This window comes from Bubalus bubalis, chromosome 1, assembly GCF_019923935.1.
Source record: "Bubalus bubalis isolate 160015118507 breed Murrah chromosome 1, NDDB_SH_1, whole genome shotgun sequence".
Classification (NCBI taxonomy): domain Eukaryota; kingdom Metazoa; phylum Chordata; class Mammalia; order Artiodactyla; family Bovidae; genus Bubalus; species Bubalus bubalis.
This window is the reverse complement of record NC_059157.1, coordinates 138,191,377-138,211,550: the sequence shown is the minus strand read 5'-3', so window position 1 is coordinate 138,211,550 and position 20,174 is coordinate 138,191,377. Positions and strand designations below refer to the sequence as shown.

Sequence of the window (20,174 nt, the reverse complement as noted above, 5' to 3'; positions counted from 1 at the left end):
TCCTCTGTCTGTGGGATTCTCCAGGCAAGAATACTGAAGTGGGTTGCCATGCCCTCCTCCAGGGGATCTTCCCGACTCAGGGATCAGAACCATGTCTTTCATGTCTCCTGCACCGGTAGGCAGGTTCTTTACTACTAGTGCCACCTGGGAAGCCCAGATAGTTAGGTGACTGAGGATAAAGAAAAGAGAGCTTTTATCTGAATAGCAAGGTCTCACCATTTTAAATGATGCCTCAGGGTCTCTCAGGAGGCCCTGCTTTGAACTCTCAATGGAAAGAGTTATTGGTGACAGGAGATAGCCTCAGGTGGTTTCTTCCCTTGATCAGAAACATCTACTATTTCTTAGTAATAGATTAAGTACCTCTCACCTGTGCATAAGTGAAGGGCTCCAGCTGATCAGGAAGCAGTGGTTGTCAAATCCCATCCACAGCTTCTCAGTGCTCACCTCTAAGTTGAAGGCTGCATGCTGTGAATGTGTTGCTTCTTAATGGAGATTTGATCCCCACCCCACCCACTCCAGGCTTGATAACCCAATAGGCTTGCTATTAAGGCTAGACAAAAGTGATAGGAGTTAAATCCTCTAGAAGCAAGCTTCAACCAATGAAGAATACTCAACCTTCTCTTCAGGTAATTCTAAGGTAAGGTCGGCACAGACTCCCAGATTTCCTTAATGGAATTACCTTCCAGCAGCTCACAGTTGTAACTTGCTTGATAACTTACTCTCTATTGCCTTCCTTCTTTTTCCTGTCTACTTCCCTACTGGTGTTTCTTGGGACCACCTCTCCACTGACTCTCAGCCTTTGTCTCAGTGTTTGCTTCTAGGAGAATCCAAATAAAGATATTCAGGTAACACACCTTGTTATACATCAATCTCAAATATTTTTTTTGTTTTTGGTGTTTGTGCCTAAAGAATAGGAATACAGATATATATGTTCTGATAATTTAAATACAAAGCCTTCCATATTTTTCTACCCCTTGGCCCAAAATAGGAAGAAAGGGCAGGAAAAGTGTGTCATTTCAGGACACAACTTACATCTTACCCATCTGATGCTCATCTGAGCATCCTCATTAAGAGAAGGAGAGGAATAGGAGTCTCTAGCTCCTTTAAAAACTTGCTGATCAAAGTTTAGTATCACTCTGGAACTTGTTAAAATGCAGAATGTCAGATCCCTTCCAGACCTACTGAATACGAACCTGCAATTTTTTAAAACAAGATCTCCAGGCAACTCATATGCACATTATAGTTTCCTTGTCACTGTCCTCAGATACATGGCTGTGGTCTTTTGGAGGAAGAAAATGCAGTATTTCTATCAGCAGATCTTAGCAGCTGCAGCTCTCTCCTTAGATGTATAGCATATCACTGCTGTGGCAAGTAACCCAAGAGGAGTCCTTGAGTTTCTGTTATATGGGGTTACCTGGGTATCGATGAGATTTTACCACTTGCCACCAGGTGTAACAAGCTGTCAGGTGTAACAATGTCCTCCAGCCAAAGACTCAAGATCACAGGTAATTGAACAAGTTTAGTTTATTACCAGTTGCCTGAAGAGAGAACACACATCATGGGGAATCCTGGGGTGTCTCAGTAAGAGAGTGTCAGAAAGAACTTATTAAAAGATTTGGATTTTGGTTGAGTGATTTTGGAGAGGGTCCAAGGAAGAAGGGCTTTGCTGTGAATTGGGTGCTGTCAGAAAACAAGGATAATTCTATAATTGAGTGTCTTATAAAATCTTATCTATGGGGAGGACAAACCAGAGTGAGGCTAAAGTTATCATGATAAAAAACCACAGAATAAAAGTGAAACAGGAGATATGAACCTGTTTTTTTGTTTGTAGGTTTCAAATCCCTTTCACCACATTTTAACACCTTTAATTTGCACCTAGGGAATAAAGATGCATGCTATTTGTAGACTGAAGAAAATTGCACTTGTGTGTGCATGCTCAGTTGTGTCTGACTCTTTGCTACCCTGTGGACAGCAGCCCCCCAGACTCCTCTGTCCATGGGATTTCCCACACAAGAGTACTGGAGTGGGTTGCCATTTTCTCCTCCAGGGGATCTTCCCGAACCAGGGATTGAACCCTCATCTCTTGCATCTCCTACATTGGCAGGCAGATTCTTTATCACTGTGCCACCTGGGAAGCCACTATTTGTACAACATGACAAACAAGCCAACTACTTTCTTTAATGCTCAACGCAAGAAACAGTGAAATGTTCTACAGTTTAAAAAAAATTGGTTGTGTTGGACTCACTGAAGAATAGTACCATTCAATAGTTTATAGAAAGAAAATTGATACTATGCAGTTCTGTGTACCACACAGTATTATCTTGTTGCCTAAATATACATGGGAAAGAAAACAATGTCTCTAATACAGAATAGCAGAAAGGGACAGACCATAACAGGTAAATAAGGTAAACATTCAAATAGTGAAAGTGTTATAAATAAAATAAAACATGGTAGCATGTTGAAAAAGAGGGAAGGGGGCTGCTTGAGTTAGTTTAGTGGGGAGATTAGGACTGAGACATGAGTGAGGTGAAGAAGTGGGCCGTGTGTAAACCTGAGGGAACAGTCTCTGGACAGAGAGAACATGCTTACTAACAATTGGGGTTAGTGCTTTTAAAGTTTACTAATATGATGGAATGATGCTGAAGCTGAAACTCCAGTACTTTGGCCACCTCATGCGAAGAGTTGACTCATTGGAAAAGACCCTGATGCTGCGAGGGATTGGGGGCAGGAGGAGAAGGGGACGACAGAGGATGAGATGGCTGGGTGGCATCACTGACTCGATGGATATGAGTTTGAGTGAACTCTGGGAGTTGGTGATGGACAGGGAGGCCTGGCGTGCTGCAATTCATGGGGTCGCAAAGAATCGGACACGACTGAGCGACTGAACTGAACTGATGATGTATGATGTATGATGATGATGTATGATGTATGATGGATGTAATGATGTATGGTGTATGCTGGATGTAAAAATCATACAGCTCATTTTTTTTAAATTTGCATTTTCCTTACTACTAGGGATGTTTACACATGTTTAGTGTTTAATTGTCATTTAAGCATGTCAATTTATATGGATTCTTTGTGTAGTAGACATTAATTTTTTACCTATCATATGTTTGTTTTAAATGTGTTTTATTATCTATAATTAGACTATCAACTTTGTTTATGGTATTTTTTTCCATGCAACATGTCTCAATGTACCTTAATATATTTATATAAGGGCTTCTCACATGGCACTAGCAGTAAAGACTCTTGTCTGTCAATGCAGGAAATGTAGAGACATAGGTTTGATCCCTGGGTCAGGAAAATCCCCTGGAGGAGGGCATGGCAACTTACTCCAGTATTTTTGTCTGGAGAATCCCATGGACAGCGGAGGTTGGTGGGCTACAGACCAGAGGGTTACAAAGAGTCAGACACAATTGAAGAGACTTGGCAAGCATGTTAATACAGCTAAATATGTCCATCTTGTACCCTTGCTTGTTTTCAGGATTTATTTGCCTGATACCTCTTCAACAACTCTTTATTCATCACATTATACCTTCTGTGTTACATTATTTCTTTTTATTTGTTTTTGGTTGTGCTGGGTCTTCGTTGCTGCTGCATGGGCTTTTACACTAGTTGTAGGGAGCAGGGGTACTCTCTAGTTGTGGTGTGTGGGCTTCTCACCGCGGCAGCTCCTCGTTACAGGGCACAGGCTCTAGGGCCTGTGGGGCCTCAGTAGTTGCTGTGTGTGGTGGCGTAGTTGTGATTCCCAGGCTCTAAAGCACAGGCTCAACCGTTGTGGTACATGGGCTTAATTGTTCTTTGGCCTGTGGGATTTTCCTGGATCAGATATTGAACTTGTGTCTCCTGGATTGGCAGGTGGATTCTTTACCATTGAGCCACTAGGGAAGCCCATAAACAACATATACCTTTTTTTTTTTTTTTTTAATGGCAATTTCTGTGTTTTAGTGTCATTTCTATCTTTAAATGAGAAATTTCAGTACATTCATGTTTAGGTAATAACTGATATAATTGATTTTACTCCTTTCATATTACTTTGTTTGCTACTTACTTCACTATTTTTTTTTCTTATTTTTCTACTTTTTTTTCTGATTTTTAAGTTACTGTTCTTTCTTTACTTGCTTCCTAATAACTTAGTTTTATTTCATTTTTCTATATTTCCTTACCAACCATTGCCATATTTTAAGACATTCATAACAAAACATATATCAATTCCAAAATATAAAAACAAGATGCCAATTACTCCTCTCAACATAGATGTCATAATCCCCAGCTACTTCTTCCTCCAATCCCCTAAAATGAGAATTTAGTGTGCTTTTACTTCCCACCACACTTCCCTAACCAACAAATCCCTACTTTTTACTGAGATGGTTTAGTACTATTGGTGTCAGAGTGTTATGAAATTTTCTCTAGAAATATATTTTCTAAATTTAGAAAAATCTAATTATCCATCTATGTTTCTATTTACCTATCCATCCATCCACCCATCCATCTATTCATCCACTTATGTTTCCTTTTCAACCTCTTCTTTTGTAGGAGATCTCTTCAGATTCATTGCTGATGAGATGTATCTTCTCTCATCCATCGTCTTCACACAAAATAAATGGAGAGAATTCTCAATTCCTGCACCTTTGCAGAAATCCTTCCTTCTTTGTAGCCGGTGATGTCTAGGCTGGATTATCATATACTTTCAGGTGTCTATGCTGGTAATTCCACTATCTTCCTGTTGATAAATTCAATGTCAATCTGATTTATTTTATTTGGTAAACAACTGTTTCTTCCCACCTGCAGTATGTAAAATGTTCTCTTTATTTTAGAATCCAGGGATTTTATCATGCTGTGTCTGATTTGTCTTTCTTCCTTAATCCTGCATGTAATTTGATAAACCATTTCAATCTTGCAAACTCCAGTCTGACTTCAAAATAAGACACTTTCTCCCATTGTTTTGAAATTAATTTCTCTTTCTCTAGCTATTCCTTTTTTCTTTCTCTAGAATCCATATTATTTGAATTTTGGGATTCCTGACTCTATTGTTTCTTGATTTCCATTTCTTTGTGTTTTTGTTTTGAGACTTTTTAAACTTAATCTTCATGATCACTCATTCAAGTCTTAACAGTGACCATTTTCCCTTTAAACATATCTATTAACTTTTTAGTTCAAATACTAGATTTCTCAATATTTAAAAAATTACCTTATTTACCTCTTGAAAGATTCATTAGACCCCTTTACCAGTTCTTGGTTAAGAATCAGAACCACCAGTGGGGGATTTTTTATTTTTTCAGTGGGCTATGAATCCAGCTGCTAATACAAGGGTGATAATACCACCAGCAAAGGGAGAGGCAGCTGTTTCTGCATCTATGGGCTTCTCAAACTTTAATATACCTGTATTTTCACCTGGGAATCTTGTTGAAATCCTAGTTCTGATCCAGGAGATCTGGGTTGGAGCCTGAGATTCTGCATCTCTATTATCAACCAGGTGATAACACTGCTGCTAGGGTCACAGACCACACTATCCATAACAAGGGACTAGCGGGGACCAGCCAACAGTCTGTCAGTTCCAAGTGTGCAAGCATCACAAAAACTTCTAACTGCAGCCTCCTCTTATGCAAACATTAGCATTTTCCAGGCCTAGCTGTTACAGAGACCCATACCACCTGTTTGGCTTTTCTGCTGGATGGTGGAGACCAGTTGGTTTTCCCAGGAACATTCATCTTTCCTCCTGAGATATGTGGCAAACTCTCTCCAGAATTCACAGCATTTTGATAAGCACTTTGTGAACTCCGGGAGTTGGTGATGGACAGGGAGGCCTGGCATGCTGCGATTCATGGGGTCGCAAAGAGTCGGACATGACTGAGTGACTGATCTGATCTGATCTCTTCATTTCTGGTCTCCAGAGGCATCCTAAGGCCAGAAGAACAAAAGATGTTCCATTTCCTTCCATCTGCTCTTGGAAGAGCCAAGGCCTGTCTTCTACCCTCCAGGCCCCCAGTCAGTTGGTCCAACATCTGCTTTTCTCAGGAGAGGTAGTTTGCTATTGATATGGACTTGGGGGATATGTTCAAATACCATCTTCACATGCACACATGCAAAAGCATGTACTACATATTTTAAGCCAGAAAGTATTTTTTTGTGGTAATAAGGAATATATCCATATTTTAAAAGTTTAATATCTGTAAGTCTGATCTTGGCTTCTAGAAAGAGTTCAGATTTTAAGCAGAAAAAAGAAGAGAAAGATCAGATAAAATTACATTACTGAGCTGTAAGGGCAAAGAGTTAGCTAGCACTCTGTTAGAGGAGACTCCCTTTGACATTCCACTAAAGAAAGTCAAATGATGTTTTATACCTTGAGGTCCTGAACAGTAGAAAGAGAAAAAAAAGAAAAAAAGTAACTATAAATTGAAGAGAATTCAGAACAACTATATTCTCTAACCCTTCTTTCTTCTGTGAGAGGATCTGGACATAGTTGGGCATATGGATAAGTCAGATAAATGAGAATGAAGTTTGTCCATCAAGTTTTTCCCTTCATGTCCTCCAGAGAGTATGGCTTCATCTTTGTACCTTTCCCCTGCACTGCAAAAGAGGAAGTCAAACATGCGTGCTGTGCAACGAACGTTAGCAGTCTTCCTTTATTTTATGTCTCTTAATTCCTGGAGATGTCTAGGCACAACTTCTAAGATACTTGATCTTTTTCCCCAAAATGGAAACTATATTTTTTGTATTCATTATAACTGGTTAAACCAACAGTGATGCCCTTTCCATAGAAATCATTTGTACCCTGTTTTAATAAGTTTTGTCTGCATGGTGTACAAGGGAGCCAAGCAGCTACAGGCAGAATGAACGGGATTGCTATGAAGTGGGGAAAGGTCTCCCTTAGGAAAGAGCTATGCCTTTAACAGTATGACCTAATGGAAGCACTCCAGAAATAAAAATGCAGACTTCCCAAGGCATGAAGCTTTCATTCTTCTGTAACTGCCATGGTGAGAAAAACTCCCAGAGACTGTAAAAGAGCAGTGGTGTTGTCATTATCATTCCTGTGTAAAGGAGAAAGCATTTATGTCTAAAAATCTTTTTTTTTTTCTATTTCATAAGATATCTCTGTTTGAAAACTTTTAAATATGATTTTAGGACTCTGCTTCCAACCAATAGACTAGCTCTAATACAGTAAATACTCAATTTCAGCTGCTCAATGAAGGTCTACTTAAATTATTTTCTTATAAAAGCTCTAAAGATCATCTATTTACAGCCTTGATATCACTTCTGGAATGCTATGGCACATGTGTGAACAAACAGCAGTACAGTAAAATGTCATGAACCTATGGATAATAAACTCTTCATTGATGAGAGCTCGTGTGTTAAGCTATATTTCATCTACTACATTGAGGACATAATCTTGAGATGATAGATCTAGAACAAACCTCTGGAGGCTATCAGATTTATACATTTCTTTTCAAACATCTCAAGGTTATTCAAGACTGATGGCTGTTTTCTTCGTAAACATATTCCAAGACAGAGACCCAACAATTTTTAAGTTTTTGAAAAATCATCCACCTTACAAGAAGCGCTTCTATTTCTCCATCTAAAATGACATTTTAATAACTTTTTTTCCCAAAAACTGTAGCATTTTTATTTTCTAGGGGAACCAGGGACATAAAATGAGGAAGCCAAATCTTGGAAAGAGTGAGCAGACAAAGCAGAACTTTGTCTTCTGACTGCTAGTACTACACTGCCTCTAAAATGAATGAAAACATAATGCATATAATATTATTTTTAAATACCATTATTCCTTACTATGCACAGTGAATTCATCTTTTAATTTTCATACCTTTCATTCTGTCACCTTATCAGCACAATGTAAGAAAGGATGAAAAAGGAGTATGTAAATGCAACACAGATTTTTTCAAGGTATTCTGCAATTGGTTAACACATTCTCACAAGAGAAAATTGTTTAATTCAGACTGTTTTACTCATAGGCAAAGTGAAGAGCTGGAACTAGATAATTTGTGAGATGCCTTCTATTTTAACACTATTTTAAACAATTCAGTTTTGCTTTATGAAAGTTTTCTTAATACTTGCAATACCATGAAAATATCCAAGGCTTCATGATATCTACCTTTACCAAAGAAGACTGACAGAGCTTTACAGTCTAGTGAAATGGTATGCATAGAAAAGATCCCTTTGAACCTGGACTGTGTTTCTTTAATGTTATGGATACCAGATTTACAGTTATGATTTTATACTTTGTTTTCCAGTCCCTTTTTGATATCCTAAAAGTCTATGAAAAATCAAGGTCAGTCAATCCATCAGAGATCAGTACAATAATCATCTGCAAATTACAACTCTTTTTATACTTCAAAGTTCCTCTCCCACCCTCGGGAGTACATATAATTTCAATGACATATTCTTCATAAACAGAACACAGAAATGAATGGGACTTGGGGACTGGATAAGAATTTGCCTTTGAAAAATAAGAGGCTCTCAAGTTGCACATTCTTATGATAATATGCGCAGAATGAAGAGTATTATGGGTCTCTTGCATCTTGCAGCGGGATTTCTTAATGTAACTGAGAATGGCATGCTGTCTCATCCCTATGGTACAAGGACAAAGACTAGAACAAACAATGTCAAAATCCTTACTACCTCCTCCAATTTTTCCCTCTCTTCAAGGCTTCAGTTTCACTTCAGCCATCAAATCCCCATGCTGTCAACAGATGGCCCAGTTTTAGAATGCTCTTATAGTAGAGTCTCCTGACCATTCTTTTCTCAACTTCCTTTCCCACATGCAACTCTCTATCATCACTCATTCTAAGTTCTGCATCACACAGAGGAAGTCATCAGGGCTTAACCATCAGATGGATCTGCCCAGGTCCACCACTTATTCAAGTTATTTAGTGTTTCCTTAAACTGGGACTAACACTTCCTCCAGAATATATCATAAGGATTTGAGATTAAAGTATTCCTCTCTATATAAGGATGCTTAGTAGATTGGCTCTAGTTGACGCATAATATATGCTAACTAAATGGTTGTTGTTCTTCTGATCGCCAAGGAAAGTGTCTTTCCTCTATAGCAAGGCTGCTGCTGCTGCTGCTGCTAAGTCACTTCAGTCATGTCCGACTCTGTGTGACCCCATAGACAGCAGCCCACCAGGCTCCCCTGTCCCTGGGATTCTCCAGGCAAGAACACTGGAGTGCCATTTCCTTCTCCAATGCATGAAAGTGAAAAGTGAAAGTGAAGTCTAATTTCTCTCATTTTCTTTAGGATTATCATACATACTCCACTGCTTCTCAGCTTTATAATTATTAAAACAAACTGCCTCCTGGGCTCTCAAACATGTTTAAGTATACCATTTTTAGTGTACAACTCTGTGAGTTTTAACAAATGTGTACTGTCATGTAACTCCCACCATGTTAAAAAATGAGGAAAGTTGAAATAACTCCCCAAATTCCTATGTGTCTTCTCCTCATCCCTGCTGCTGCTGCTAAGTCGCTTCAGTTGTGTCCGACTCTGTGCAACCCCATAGACGGCAGCCCACCAGGCTCCGCCGTCCCTGGGATTCTCCAGGCAAGAACACTGGAGTGGGTTGCCATTTCCTTCTCCAATGCATGAAAGTAAAAAGTGAAAGGGAAGTCGCTCAGTCGCGACCCCATGGACTGCAGCCCACCAGGCTTCTCTGTCCATGGGATTTTCCAGACAAGAGTACTGGAGTGGGGTACCATTGCCTTCTCCGTCTCCTCATCCCTAGATACTGGCAATCTTTGGCTCATTTTCTGTTTCTTCTGCTTTGCCTTTGCAAATATGTTACATAAGTGGAATCATGTAATATGTAACCTTTTGAGCCTAACTTCTTGCATTTAGTATAATGGTTTGAGATTCATCCATTTAGTTACATATATTAGTCATTTGTTCCTTCTAAACAGTGTTCTACAGAATGGACACATCATAATGTGTTTTCCAGTGGTGTGTATTCTCCATTCTCCAGTGGAAGGGCATTTGAGTTATTTCCAGTTTTTTACAATTGTAAATAAACCAAAGCTGAGTTTTAAACTGCTTTTGTTTTTCAAATTTGTTTTCATTTTTACATTTAAGATTGAGAAGCATTTGTCTCTTCCATTCCTGCAAATTCATAAATTTATAGATTCATCATGGAATCTATATGAATCTAAATGAATCTATGATTCATTTCTGCTTGCAAAGTGACAATTTCCATCTGAGCTCACCTTCTTGTAATATTTTGCCAGACTCAGGCAATGTCAGTCAAAGCTTGCTGCTATCATTCTGTTTTCCATTCATTCTAGATTCATAATCAGTTACCACATCATTGTGAGCAATAGTTTTATGAAAAGTTTTGCTACTGCAGAGTGTGGAAAAATATTCCAACTTCCCGTAGCAATTTTCCTTATACCTGCTTCTCAGCCTCCATGATGATGCAATACATTGGGGGCAGGGGAGAGGTATTACAATATCTTCAAAATTCTAGATAATCAATTTTTACATTAATCAGTTTAGGCTGTGTTGTCAAACCCACCAAATATCTAGTGACTTAACAAAAATTTACTTTTTCCTTGCACTTCCTGTCTAACCAGGCAGGTGGGAGCGCTCATGGTGTCACTCAAAGAGCTAGTCTGATAGAGATGCTATCTCCACATGCACTTCATCACTCATCATTGCAGCTTCAGGAAAGGAAATGGCAAATTGTACATTGACTGCCTAGGACAGAAACACATTTCTACCTGGGAGTGATATGTGCTACTTATACTTACATCTCATTGCCAAAGCAGGTCACAAAGCCACACCTAACTTCAAAGATGGTGAAGAAATACAGCCGTACTAGCTGCCTTAACACCTCCATTTAATGAAGATGACACACTTTGCCCAGCAATTTTAATGCCCCCCTTTATTATCTACTAAAATCTCATGTGTAATAAGTCTGTTACTGGACTCTATTCTGTTAACTTTTGCTACTACCTATATGTCACTGTACTCCAGTATCATGGCCATATAAAATCTTTTGATAATGGTAGGGCAGATCCTTCTTCACTTTTCTGTATGGGCTATCCTCACATATTTATTCTTTATAAGACTTACTTTATCAATCCTAAATATACAAGTGATGCATCAGTAAAAAGAATCCAACAATAAGGAAATACATATAAATAGAACATGAACATGCCTCTTCAATTCCCCTTTTCCATTCTCATTCTCTGATGAAGAAGTAATTTTGATCTATATTTTGGCTTTTTTTTATACATGTACATGCATATTTCTTGAGATGTACAATATATTGACTTGCTGGGTTAACATTGTTTAGTATAAATAGAATCATACTACACATATTGTTTAGCCATTTTTTTCTAATTTAGTTTGGTATGGACAGGGAATGTGATTTCAAAACTGAAATTTGTTAATATTTGTTTTACAGTTCAGCAAATAATTTATCTCAGTGCATGTTTCATGTGCTCTTGAAAGAATTATATGTTCTGCAGTTGTTGGATATAGTGTTTTATAAATGTCACTTAGATCATGTTGATTGATAGTGTTATTCAAATTCTCTATGATGATCTGTACTGACATATTGTCTACTTTTTCCACCAATTGCTGAGAGAAGTATTAAAATCTTCTACTTCAGGGATTTATCTATTACTCCTGTTAATTCTGGTCATTTTTGCTTTATGTATTTTGAAATATTATTACTAAGTATATTCACCTTAGGATTGTGATATCTTCTTGATGAATTTATCCTTTTGTGATTATAAGATGATCCTCTTTCAGTCTCACAATGCTTCTTGTCTTGAAGTCAATATTGTCTGACATTATTATAGCATACCAGCTTTCATATGCTTAGTATTTGGTGTGTTACCACCTTTTGTGTTCAATCTGGCTTTGTTATTATGATTTTTCTTTATTATTATACTGCAGATCTCTTGTAGGCAGCAAATAATTGGGATTTGCTTTTTTTTTTAATGTATTCTATAAACTCTGAATCTGAATTACCAATACAATTGAGATGAAATTTACTATCAGCTATTTGCTTTATATGTGTTGTTTCTTTGTTCTTCCCTTTATTTTTATTTTTTAGTTAATAAAATTTTTAATATCTCATACTATCTCTTCTAGGGCTTCCCAGGTGGCTCAGTGGTAAAGAATCTGCCTGTCAATACAGGAGACACAAGAGCCGCAGGTTCCACCCCTTGGTAGGGAAATTACTTTGGAGAAGGAAATGGCAACCCACTCCAGTATTCTTGCCTGGAAAATCCCATGGACAAAGGAGCCTGGCGAGCTACAGTCCATGAGGTTGCAAAAGAGTCAGACACAACTGAGCAACTGAGCACTGAGCACTATCTCTCCTATGGGCTGTTTAGCTAATACAGCTCTGTGGATTTTTTTGTTTGTTTATTTGTTGGTTTTGGCATGTTTCCTCTAGGGGTTATAGTATGCATCCTTAATTAATCAGTCTTCTTGAATTAATGTCATGTCACTTCACTTATTATGTAAGAAACAGTTGTAAAATTTTATTTGCACCCTTCTGTTGCATCCTTTCTGTTGTTTATTTGCTAAGTTGGGTCTGCAAATAAACTCTGCAACCCTATGGACTATAACCCACCAGGCTCCATGGAATTTCCCAGGCAAGAATACTGGAGTGGGTTGACGTTTCTTCCCGATCCAGGGATTGAACTCACATCTCTTGTGTCTCCTGCGTTGGCAGGTGGATTCTTTATCACTGAGCCACCTGGGAAGCCCAATCCTTTATGATACTGTTCCACATTTTTGTTATTGTTTAATTACTAAGTTGTTTCTGACTATTTGCATCACACATTTACCTCTAAGTGTATTACAAATCTCAAAATATACTGTTCTTACTTTTCTTTTATGTATTGTATGACTTGAAAAATTTAAGAAAACAAATGTTAGTATTTTATAATTACGAATACATATAATATTTCTTGTATTCTCCACTCCTTCCCATCTATCTGAATTCCCATGTGGTATCAATTTCTTCAATCTGAAGATATTTCATCAGCATATCTTGTACTGTGGTAAATTCTGCTGGCAACAAGTTCTCTCAACCCCCATTTATCTAAAATGTATTATTTTTCTTTCATTTTTGAAAGATATTTAGCTGGTTATGCAATTCTAGGTGAGACTTAAGCCATGGTGTAAGATGGTCTAGAATTACCTCTTGCTATAACTAGAAATTGAAATAATTGTGGAACACAATTATTGTCAGATAGTGGGGCAATAGATAATAAAGGGCTGTGATCCCTAAGAAGGGAAATCATATGAGGTGAGACTTAACATGGCACAAGGAAGGCAAACTTAAAAAGAGTCCAACAGTCTCACTGAACTGAGGAGACAGACTGGAGACCAGCGTAGCTAGAATTTTCAGAATTTAGAATAAGGAGATACACAAAGAATCAGTCATTCAGTCAGTTCAGTCACTCAGTCATGTCCAACTCTTTCTGATCCCATGGGCTGCAGCACACCAGGCTTCCCTGTCCATCACCAACTCCCAGAGCTTACTCAAACTCATGTCCATTGAGTTGGGATGCCATCCAACCATCTCATTCTGTGTTGTCCCCTTCTCCTCCTGCCTTCCATCTTTCCCAGCATCAGGGTCTTTTCCAATGAGTCAGTTCTTCGCATCACATGGCCAAAGTATTGGAGTTTCAGCTTCGGTATCAGTCCTTCCAATGAATATTCAGGACTGATTTCCTCTCGGATGGATTGGTTGGAACTCCTTGCAGTCCAAGGGACTCTCAAGAGTCTTCTCCAACACCACAGTTCAAAAGCATCAATTCTTCAGTGCCCAGCTTTCTTTATAGTCCAACTCTCACATGCATACATGACTACTGGAAAAACCATAGCTTTTACTATATGGACCTTTGTTGACAAAGTGATGTCTCTGTTTTTTTTAATATGCTGTTTAGGTTGGTCATAGCTTTCTTCCAAGTGCCACGCATCTTTTAATTTCATGGCTGCAGTCACCATCTGTAGTACTTTTGGAACCCAAGAAAATAAAATCTGTCACTCTTTCCATTGTTTCCCCATTGATTTGCCATGAAATGATGGGACTGGATATCACCTTAGTTTCTTTAGTCTTGAGTTTTAAGCCAGCTTTTTCACTCTCTTTTTTCACCCTCATCAAGAGGCTCTTTAGTTCCTCTTCACTTTCTCCCATTAGAGTGATATCATCTGCATATCTGAGGTGGCTGATATTTCTCCCAGCAATCTTGATTCCAGCTTGGGAGTCATCCAAGCCAGCACTTCCCATGATGCTCTCTGTATATAAGTTAAATAAGCATGGTGACAGTATATAGCCTTGATGTACTCCTTTTGAACCAGTCTGTTGTTCCAAGTCTGGTTCCAACTATTGCTTCTTGACCTGCATATAGATTTCTCAGGAGACAGGTAAGGTGGTCTGGTATTCCCATCTCTTTAAGAACATTCCAGTTTCTTGTAATCAACATAGTCAAAGGCTGTAGCACAGCCAATGAAGCAGAAACATGTGCTTTTCTGGAATTCCCTTGCCTTTTCTGTAATCCAACAGATATTGGCAGTTTGAATTCTGGTTCCTCTTCCTTTTCTAAATCCAGCTTGTATATCTGGAATTTCCCAGTTCATGTACAGTTGGAACCTAGCTTGAAGAATTTTGAATGTAATCTTGCTAGCACGTGAAATGAGTACAATTGTACAGTGGTTTGAGCATTCTTTGGCATTCCCTGTCTTTGAGATTAGAGTGAAAACTGCCCTTTTCCAGTCCTGTGGCCACTGCTGACTTTTCCAAATTTGCTGGCCTATTGAATGCAGCTGGAGAAGGCAATGGCACCTCACTCCAGTACTCTTGCTTGGAAAATCCCATGGACGGAGGAGCCTGGTGGGCTGCCGTCTATAGGGTTGCACAGAGTCGGACATGACTGAAGCGACTTAGCAACAGCATTGAATGCAGCACTTTCACAGCATCATCTTTTAGGATTTGGAATAGCTCAATTGGAATTCCATCACCTCCACTAGCTTTGTTCACAGTAATGCTTCCTAAGGCCCACTTGACTTCACACTAGGTGGTTATCCAGGTCATTAAGACCATTTTTGATTTTTTAAAATAGGTCTTCTGTGTATTTTTGCCACCTCTTCTTAATCTTTTCTGCTTGTTAGGTCCTTGTCATTTCTGTCTTTTATCGTGCCCATCTTTGCAAGAAATGTTCCTTTGGTATCTCCAATTTTCTTGATGAGATCTCTAGTCTTTCCCATTCTATTGTCTTCCTCTATTTCTTTGCACAGTTTACTTAAACAAGGGCTTCTTACCTCTCCTTGCTACTCTCTGGAATTCTGTACTCAGTTGGGTATATCTTGTCCTTTCTCCCTTGCTTTTCACTTCTCATCTTTCCTCAGCTATTTGTAAGGCCTCTTCAGACAACCACTTTGCCTTCTTTTATTTCATTTTCTTTGGGATAGTTTTGGTCACCACCTCCTGTACAATGTTCTAAACCTCTCTCCATAGTTCTTCAGGCACTCTGTTTACCAGATTTAATCCCTTGAATCTATTCATCACCTCCACTGCATAATCATAAGGGATTTGATTTAGGTCATACCTGAATGGCCTAATGGTTTTCCCTACTTTCTTGAATTTAAGAATGAATTTTTCAATAAGGAGATGATGATCTGAGTCACAGTTAGCTCCAGATCTTGTTTTGGCTGACTGTAGAGAGCTTCTTCATATTTGGCTGCAAAGAATATAATCAATCTTATTTCAGTATTGACTACTTAACGATATCCATGAGTAGAGTTGTCTCCTGAGCTTTTGGAAGAGGATGTGTGTTTAAATGGTCTATATTTATTTTAATTTTCTTTTATATTTTTAGTCCATTCAAATTTTTGTTGGTGGTAGTGTTGTCAGTGGTTTGCTCTACACTGTTATTAAATTCAGTTTTATATTTCCAGTAAAAATTGATATAGTACTAATTAGAGAAACTTTGAAAAACACAAAAGAATATATTTTTAAGTAAGGAAAAAAGCATTAGTTTTCTTTCTTCTTAGGATACCTTGTTCCAGTCATTTATTAATGCATAGGTTTTGGTTTTAAATAATTTGATCATATTGTATATAAAACATTGTAAGATATTTTCCAACTTAACATTATATGAGAAGCATTTCCTTTTGTTAGCTAATCAGATTCTTTTCCATTTTGATTATTTTAAGCAACACTCCAGTGATCCCTTTATAATAGTTTCCCAGGAGTGGAATTAACTGGTCAACATTTGTTGATACATATTTAATAACATTGCTAAATTAAGTTCCAAAATGTTCCAGTAGTTTATACTCATACTTATTAAAGTATATGTTTTATTACATTCTTGAGAAGGATTCTTTAAAATTCTGATAATTTCATAGATAAAATATAAGGTTTTTCATCTTTTTCTATTTACAGTCATTTTATTACTTGTAGATGCTTTACCGTCTGAGCCATGGTATTTAAGATAGTAAAGTGTCTACAAGTAATAAAATGACTGTAAATTACTTGTAAGGGCTTCCCTGATGGCTTAGATGATAAAGAATCTGTCTGTAATGCAAGAGACCCGGATTTGATCCCTGGGTTGGGAAGATCCCCTGGAGAAGGAAATGGCAACCCATTCCTGTATTCTTGCCTGGATATAATCCCATGGACAGAAGAGCCTGGCAGGCTACAGTCCATGGGATTGCAAAGAGTCAGACAAAACTGAGTGACTAACACTTTCACTTTACTTTAACTTACTTGTAAGATTAGACATTGTTTTATAGGCTTATCAATCAGTTATTTATCTTCTGTTGACATTTATTAATTTTTTCAATTCTTTACTTTTAGTCCTCACCAATACTATTTTCATCTACTAATATCCTGATCACCGTCCCTCATTTATTAAGAGCTTTGCTAAATCACTCAGACACTTAAGTTCCGCAATTATCCTGATTATCTACCAATGTCCATCTAATATCTTTGCCTCTTATTTTATCAGCTTCCTTATTTCCAACAACTTCCATTTCCACTTCACATTTGCCACACTCTTCTGTCTCACTCAGCCCTGCAAATGCTTCATAGAGTCATAAATTCACAATTTCCTCTGCCTTTAACCTTGTTCGTCCTTCCAGCTCTCCTACTTCATTATTACCATAATACTTTAACTTCATCTAATTTCCAAGTACTTAAGAATCATCAGCATTCTCTCTTGCCATCAAATCTATCTGTAATCTATCTGTAAAACACCCTTTACCTTCAGGTCCCACATCAACTCCATGAAATATTTTCATAGTTATCCTTTAGGCCCTTATCTCTCTGACTCATTTATCTTCTATTATATATTTTCTTAAAAAATCCAACCCAGCTTAGTTTACCTGTCCTCTTCCTCTCTGACCAAACTTTGCTTGATGAGCTCTCCTGATAATTAGCACTGTTAAAAAATTCAAAATCTTTTCCCTCAACTGGGCCTTCAGTGCTTCTCAGGAATCCTGTGTATTTCCTCTAGTTGTTCTTTCTCCAGCTGTGAACAATTAATACCATAAACTTTCTTCACTTTCTCAAACTACCAAGATAACTCCACTAGCTAATATGCTTGGCAGATAAAAGATTACAATAAATGTTTGTGGAATAAATGCTGAAGAGCATTACATTTCAGTGTGATAAACCCTGATACCTGAGCATCCTCAAGTCAAGGGAAAACCCTGTACCATTCTTCTAGAACTATAGGCATAACCAAACAATGCCTTAAAGAACATACCTGAGCCATCCATCTATTTTGTGATAACAAAGATAACACACAAACATAAGAATAAAGTAGTATGCACTTGCATGTTTCTTAATTTTATAATGTGTTATTTTGTGAGTTTAGCTTTCTCAGCAGGCCCAGAAATGTTTATAAAGGGACAGAGAACTCCCCTAATTATTCTAAAGAATTCCAATATATAAATTAGTTTTCCTTTTAAATTACTTTATAAGCCTAGTATCTGTGTATATTTATATTTTGCTTTATTCAAGTTTCTTTAGTTGAGGTTAGAAAAAAACCTGCGTATTTCACAAACTTTAAAAGCCTTTCACTTTGTGGCACATTAAGGGTAGTGATTTGCATTTTAATAAAACATTGTCATTAGTACACATAAAATAGTATTTCTTCCATAAAACTGTTATTCCTACCTAATTACTTGATTATTCATGAGTCTAAAAATTTTATTCTTAAATTATTTGGGTTCAAAGTGAGTATATTTTATATTAATTTTAATACTAGATACAAGAACTATAAGTGCATTGTCTGTATGGATTCTTATAACTTCATATCACCTGTAAGAATAGATTCTCTAAAAAATATCAAATATGTACTAAAACCTGAAATTCATTGTTTTATGCACCAGATGTCACTGTTTCTCCATGCTAGTAAAATGGATCAACAAATTTTGGCAGTTAAAAAACCCAACTTACCCTATATTTCTATTCTTAAGTCTATACCCAATGAAAATATGTAAGTATGTAAACCAAGATAAGACCAAAAATGTTCACAGTGATACTATGCATAACATTAAAACTAGAAATTACCCAAATAAATGACATTCAAAAGTAGAATGGATAAATACATCAGTGGTGTATATTCACAATGGAATACTATACAGCAATGAGAATTAAAAAGTCTGCAACCACACAGAACAAATCTCAAAAACATGTTGAGTGGAAAAAGTCGGATAAAAGAGTATATTGTAAAATTCCATATATTTTATAAAGTTCAAAAATACACAACACTAATCTATGATTTAGAAGTCAGATTAGCGATTAACCTTGAGGAGAGATTGTCACTGGAAGAAGCCAAGAGGGAACGTCTGAGAATGCAAGTAATGTTCTCTCTTTTGACCTGGCTGGTGATTACGTTATAGGGGTTTATTCAATTCACTGAGCTGTAAGTTTATGATGTAGACATTCTATTTATGTATGTTATACCTTAAAAGTTCAATTAAAAAAAAAAAACAAGATTAATTGAAACTAGGTTAATAAACCCTTCAAAGATTTACTCAAAATATAATCCAAATGTAATGATTAAATATGTTGACTAACATGCAAGAATTCCTGAGATTTTTCCTTCAGTTGATTCCAAATCCCCAAATATTTCACTTTGATTCCCATAGTTGCTCCCTGCAAAAAGAGAAATCCCTTTACCACAACTCCTGGTTCATCTTGCTGTGTGTACTTTTCACTGCTCAGTTCCATTCTTGGTTATCTCAATGATTTCCTCTCTCCTTACACTGTCTTCACAGCAAATAAACCTGTTTTTTCCATCTTCAAAAACAAAAATATCCTTTTTGCTTCTCTCCTCCCTCTAGTTAGTATGCTATTGTCAGGGTAGAACAATACTTTTTCCCTACCCTCTTATATTTAGTGCTTCAGTTCAGTACAGTCACTCAGTCGTGTCCAGCTCTTTGCGACTCCATGAATTGCAGCACGCCAGGCCTGCCTGTTCATCACCAACTCCTGGAGTTCACCCACACTCATGTCCATCAAGTTGGTGATGCCATCCAGCCATCTCATCCTCTGTTGTCCCATTCTCCTCCTGCCCCTAATCCCTCCCAGCATCAGAGTCTTTTCCAATGAGTCAACTCTTCGCATGAGGTGGCCAAAGTATTGGAGTTTCAGCTTTAGCATCATTCCTTCCAAAGAAATCCCAGGAATGATCTCCTTTACAATGGACTGGTTGGATCTCCTTGCAGTTCAAGGGACTCTCAAGAGTCTTCTCCAACACCACAGTTCAAAAGCATCAATTCTTCGGTGCTCAGCTTTCTTCACAGTCCAACTCTCACATCCACACATGACCAGTGGAAAAACCATAGCCTTGACTAGACAGATCTTTGTTGGCAAAGTAATGTCTCTGCTTTTCAATATGCTATCTAGGTTGGTCATAACTTTTCTTCCAAGGGGTAAGCGTCTTTTAATTTCATGGCTGCAAGCACCATCTGCAGTGATTTTGGAGACCCAAAAAATAAAGTCTGACACTGTTTCCACTATTTCCCCATCTATTTCCCATGAAGTGATGGAACCAGATGCCATGATCTTTGTTTTCTGAATTGTTGAGCTTTAAGCCAACTTTCTCACTCTCTTCTTTCATTTTCATCAAAGGGCTCTTTAGTTTGTCTTCACTTTCTGCCATAAGGGTGGTGTCATCTGCATATC

At 37.6% G+C, this 20,174-nt stretch overlaps 1 protein-coding gene across 2 annotated transcripts in view; it reads left to right on the top strand.

The window, feature by feature from the left end:
* Positions 1–438: 438 nt before the first annotated feature.
* Positions 439–20,174, top strand: part of NAALADL2 (N-acetylated alpha-linked acidic dipeptidase like 2) — a 1,624,416-nt gene continuing 1,604,680 nt past the window's right edge. For both annotated transcript variants that reach the window (XM_044938294.2, XM_044938269.2), the window contains exon 1: positions 439–637. The gene's annotated coding sequence lies outside the window, so the exon portion shown is untranslated. The remainder of the gene's footprint in view (positions 638–20,174) is intronic.